Source organism: Lupinus angustifolius, chromosome LG09, assembly GCF_001865875.1.
Source record: "Lupinus angustifolius cultivar Tanjil chromosome LG09, LupAngTanjil_v1.0, whole genome shotgun sequence".
NCBI lineage: Eukaryota > Viridiplantae > Streptophyta > Magnoliopsida > Fabales > Fabaceae > Lupinus > Lupinus angustifolius.
The window spans coordinates 2,499,439-2,505,438 of NC_032017.1; positions in this window are offsets into that span (position 1 = coordinate 2,499,439).

The window sequence follows — 6,000 nt, forward strand, 5'->3', positions numbered from 1 at the left end:
TTAATAATAATAAAATGTTGGAAATTAGATGTATTGACTCACTATTTATTTCAGAATATGGACAATCAATCATGCAACAAAATAAGTATGACTATATACAATATTGGAACTCAATTACACTATGATCTAATACTGTCTACTTAGCAACTCATGAAATAAAGTCAAAATCTTAAATACGAGATTAACAATTATGATTTGTACATACCTCTATTTCTAGCAATCTGTGCATGCAAATTGAGTTTAGTACACACCTCAACAGTGATAAACATCAATGTCTTGGTCTATGTTAATACTTTATCAAAATAAATCTATGTCTAGCAACAACAATGATAAAATTACAAATTATAAACCATCAAACATGCATTTATGTCTTGTAACACATACCATCAAGTTTGAAGTTTTTCATTGCACACATGAATCTATGTCTAGCAATCATATGAACATATATATACATAAATTGTGACAATTAAACATACAAACTACATCTAGTTTTATGCAAAAAGGATGAATTACATGTTTTTGACTACCGAACAATAATTTCTTCATTAAATTCGTTTCCTAAGATGAACTAGACATTTCATAAACACATAATAAGCAGTATGCACAACAAAAGTAATTTATAAAAATTAAGTTATTTCATTCATAAATCGAAGTCCAAATACATCAATGAATAGAAAAAGAATTAATCCTAGTAAGGAAGTATTCTAGCTAAGCATTTGGATACTTAGTTTGATACAAGAGAAGTTCAGAACTTGTACTTCATAAAGAAGTGTCAACTTCTCTATGAACAAACGAGAACTTCACTACTTATACTCTCAAACCGATACATCATGCTTCCAACCACATAAAATTACAAACTAAGAAGACTAGAAAGCATCCTAAAAATATACATCAAAATTGGGTTTCTAACTCTCTATGTACTGAAAATAGGTTCTAGTAAATGTATTTTGTGTCTTAGATCTCCTTTTGTAATTTCTGAGTTTTGGCACATGCGTTGAGTGTAGTGGTAGTGCACTCAGCGCACCTCGTTTTGCTCGAGACCTTCCACATGGCTTCTTCCATGCTTAGTGTGGCTTCACGTGAAACGCCTCTTGCATTGAGCTTAGCTGTTGCGCTAGGCGTGGGACAACCGATCTGTGATTTTTGTATGCTTAGCCAATTTGGCCAATTCCTTGGCCCATTAAGACATTTTCAATCTAAAACAATCATGAAAACTTGGAAAGTATAATTAGTATAATTTATCAACAAAATCTCAATTATAATCATATAAAGTAAGTATTTAGAGTCAACATATGTTAAATTACCTTTATAATCTAAGGCAATTTTGGCACATAACAGTTAGGTTCATGGGAATTTCTAAAAAAGTGACCTATATATATAAACTAACTCAGTAAGAATAATTGCTATTATAAGAAGTAAAAACAGTTAATATGAACCACTGAATCTTCTTTGAATTGTCAAAATTAAAAGATACATGTGCCAATTTTTTTTAATTATATGACCAATAACTAACTTTTAATCATAAACATTTATATATATATATATATATATATAGTTGTTATAAGACCTATAGTTATTGTTCTCATAGTTTTTATATAAGAACTATTTTCACTTAAATTACTCTATATTATATATATATATAACAATTGATTTGTGTATATGCGAAAAAAAGAAGGATTATTTATATAGTATTACTAAATCTAAAGAAGTGTTTGTGTAATTTTCTTTTACATAAATTATATAAGATATTAATGTTACCGAGTCAAATGAGGCTACACACTCCAGTGTAATACTTTTGCTTCACATAAGATGACCTTGAATGATAAGATTTCTACTAAAATAAAATCAAACCTTAATCATATTTGATAGGATTGAACGACGTCATAATAATCTATCAACAATAACTCAACCTTAATTCATATTGATTTTGGGATAAAATTTTTATAAGTGTTTTAAATTATATACCTCAACTAAAATTGTGATCACAATTACGACTATATCAACCATATTTTCTCTCTACTTTCTACATTTAGGGCAAACACAGATCCAAGTATGGATTCTTTTCAAATCTATTTTTTATAAAACCAATTCAAAATGAATTCAATAAAAAATGCTTTGATAAGTTTTAGTTTCTTGGGTTTTATTTAATTTGAACACCCATATAATATAATGGTGGGTTAGAGTGGGGAGAGAAAATTTGTGACATCTTAAAATAAAAATGATTATTATTAAAATAAAAAATCAAACATACACATGAATTATAGAAATCTAACAATAGTATATTATTTGTATATTCCAATATTTAGTTAAGTTTTTTTATCTATAATGAAAAACTTAACCTCAGATGACGGAAGTTATACTAAGTTATCACTATAAACGAATTTTGAAATTTTTTATTTAATTATTATAAAAAAGGTTAAATATATTGTGAGAAAATTGGCCAATACAAAAAAAAAATTATATTTTAAAAAAAAATTATGAAAAATCCTTTTAATTATGATAATATTTCACTTGTTCCATTTTAATTCACACATTAAGATAAACACATGTAGTAAGATTATTATTTAAAGTATTAATTAATAGTTAACAGTTTAAAATAATATATTTAATCGGAAAATCCATGTGAGTTCACTATTATGAGAACCGCTATAATAATTTAGAGCTAACACGAAAAAAATAGTTTTTAAGGTTTGACGTTTCATGTAGGGGTGGCAGGGCCGGGCCAGGCCAGGCCGGCCCAGCCCGCCTTTGGCCCGCCAAAATAAGGGTTGGCCCTGCTCGGCCCTTATTGTTAAAAGAGTTCAAAATGTCAGTTCGACTCATATTTTGTAGGGCTGGCAGGCTGGCGGGCTGGCCCGTTTTGTTTTTTTTAAAACACAAATTTAAGGTTTTATACAAAAATAAATAATTCAAACAATTCATAAATGTCTTTTAAAACAAAAAATCACAAACAAAAGACACAATCTCATAATTACATATTGCATTAGTACAAAACTTATAAATTCTAAACAATAAATCACTATATTTTTAAACTTTTAGATTCCTAGTTACAATAGAGCTTATAACTCCTAAGTTTTAAATATTGTATAAAAATCAAAACTATTATATTATAAATCCATCATAATAAAGTATATATATTACTCAATATAATTTGAATTCGACTACATTAAAATTATAAATTTAAGCCCAGTCGAATTCAATTAATTTTCCAAAAGGAATCAAAATTAGTAGTTTTGTTTGAGTTTCTAATTTTTCATTTCAATTAATTAAATGTTTAAATTTGATTCAAACACCCTCAATTGTTAGTGAAACTCCACCTTTATCTGATAATAAGTACAATAATTGGATAAGAGTGAAGATAATAGATAACTACATAAAGAGATATTAAATGTTCACTTTACAAAGAGAAAGAAGAATTATATGTTTAAGCATCCAAACATAAGTTAAAATTGTAAAATTTAATCTTAATTGCAATGAGCAACATGATAGACAAATGAACTTTAATTTTAATGTTGGCCCGCCGGGCCAGCCCGGCCCGGCCCTCCATGGCCCGTCTAAAAAACGAGTTTCTAAAATGGGTTGAATACGGACTTTTGGGCTAAAACCCCCAGCCCGGCCCGCTAAAACATCTATCCGAACGGGCTGGCCCGTCGGGCCAAGCCCATTTTGCCACCCCTAGTTTCATGATAGTTTTCTACACTTCTGGAAAATATTAGAAATAAAAAGAGAAAAAAGGGGACAAAATGTAGAAAACAATTTTTTAAACTAGTTGAACCTGAACTGGAACTGGAACCCGAACCCAATCACATCGGGTTTTCCCCGTTAAATTCAGGTTCGGTTGGGCGAGTACCCACAGGTTCGGGTTAGTGTCATCCCTAGTTGTGTGTTGTATGTTATGTTTGATGGTATATAGTATTACTTTTAACCCCGTTGAATTCGGGTTTGGGTTCAATTTTTCAAATTCGGGTTCGTGGTTGGTTAGTATGAACCTAGTCCTGATCTGCCCCGTTTCTATTCCTATTTGCAAGACTACTTCAGATAGCTTTAGATAAATATGCAACTGTAAGCAACTCGAGAGAATGGAGGAATGACATTTGGCTCTGTAATTTTCATTGGAGAAAGAGTTTGTTTCGCTGGGTCTTAAAAGCTCTAGAAGCACTATTGCCTAAACAAGATGCTTTTTACTGAAGAATTTGGATTCATGAAAAATGAGGTTAGCATTCATTTCGAAACGCGTATTATGTACTACAAAAAGAGGATGGAAATAATGATAATGACTATTTTAAGAGATTGTGGGCAAATTATGTATGACAAAAATGAAATGCTTAGTGTGATAAATAAATATGAATTTGGTACCTACAAAATGGAATGGGTACCTACAAAATTGAACCTGATTAAAAAAGGTGTCTTAAAAGCAAATATCTCATTGTGACATGCTTTATGCTGAGAGTTTGATGAATCAATCAACCACTTGTTTTTTCTTGCTCAAAGTCCTATAATGCTTAGCAAAAATTATACTCTCAGTTTGATCTTGATTCTGTTATTCACAATGAAGTTATGACCAATTTCTTATTACATGCTAACATAATATGGATTGAGAAAAAGATTAAGTAACATTGGATGACCCTTTAGTTCATAATTATTTGGACTATATAGAGACAAGATCATTTTCTAGAACACAAGATTTCATATAGATGAGGCGTTGGAACTAATATATATGAATTGTTGTAGTATTTTAAAAGCACATTACACAGACTTTATTTTCTCTGATGTTGAGTGGATGCTACATCTACCAAATTGTCTTCATATTTATGAGTTATCTAAAGACCGTAACTAATTTGAAGTACCATTTTTTCTCCAAATTCTTATCATTAATAAATTTTCATCGCTCATAAAAAGTTCTAACTAATTTTTTTACCAAAGTAATCACAGTTTTTTGTTATATATTTTTCTTCAGTTTGTAATATTTGTTGTTTTTGTTTTAAACATATGAGATGGATAAGATTAGCTCTTCACATGTGATAATCATAGATTTAAGTACTGGTTTACTTCAAATCCATTTTTTGTAAAACCAATTCAACACAAAAAATGTTTTGATAAGTTTTCAATTGTTGTAGTTTATATAATTTAAGAACCCATATAGAGAGGGTGAGAGAAGGGAGAGAAAGTTTGTAGTAACTAAAAGAGAAAAGTTTACTAGTGGAATTAAAAATCAGACATATACATGAATTAAAAAAATCTAACTACTTTTTTATTCCAATTACTAAGATAGATGTCTTGTCAAATCTATGATAAAAACTTAATCTAGGAATATGGAACTAATATTTGGTTGTCATCATTAACAAATTTCACCTTTATGTTTGGATTTGAATGAATTACCATATTTTGAAAATGTTTTATCTAATCATTATCTTAATAAAAAAGGATTAAATATTGTGAGGAAATTGCACAATAAAATATTATATCGAAAAATAAAATAAATGAAAAATTATTCTAGTTATAATGATATTTCATATATTCCAATTTAATTATCAATTTAAGGTAATACACATATATTAAAATTACCATTGAAAGTGTTAATTAATAACATAAAATTGTATATTTTGACTGAAATATTCTAATAACTTCAACATTATTATTTCTACTATAATAAATTAAGGGTCAACATCTCATTTAGATATATATTCTAAATGTCTCCTTCTGAGTTAATGTTTGAACTTTAAAGAATAATAATGAAAAAATTGGCTATTAATTTTCCTTTCATTTCTTTCTAAAACTCAACTCACAAATAAAATATAAAGATTTGGATAATATTAAAAATGGAAACCGAAAAATATGAAGAAAAAAAAGAGAGAAAACAATTACATGTGTATTTCAAGTCAAGTTTTTAAAATGTGGAAGACAAATTTTTAAAATGTTTGCCCAATGTTATGCACTAGTCAGCATACACATGGTCAAATGGTACATTTTTTTCTATCCACTTGTACAAGTGGGAAATTA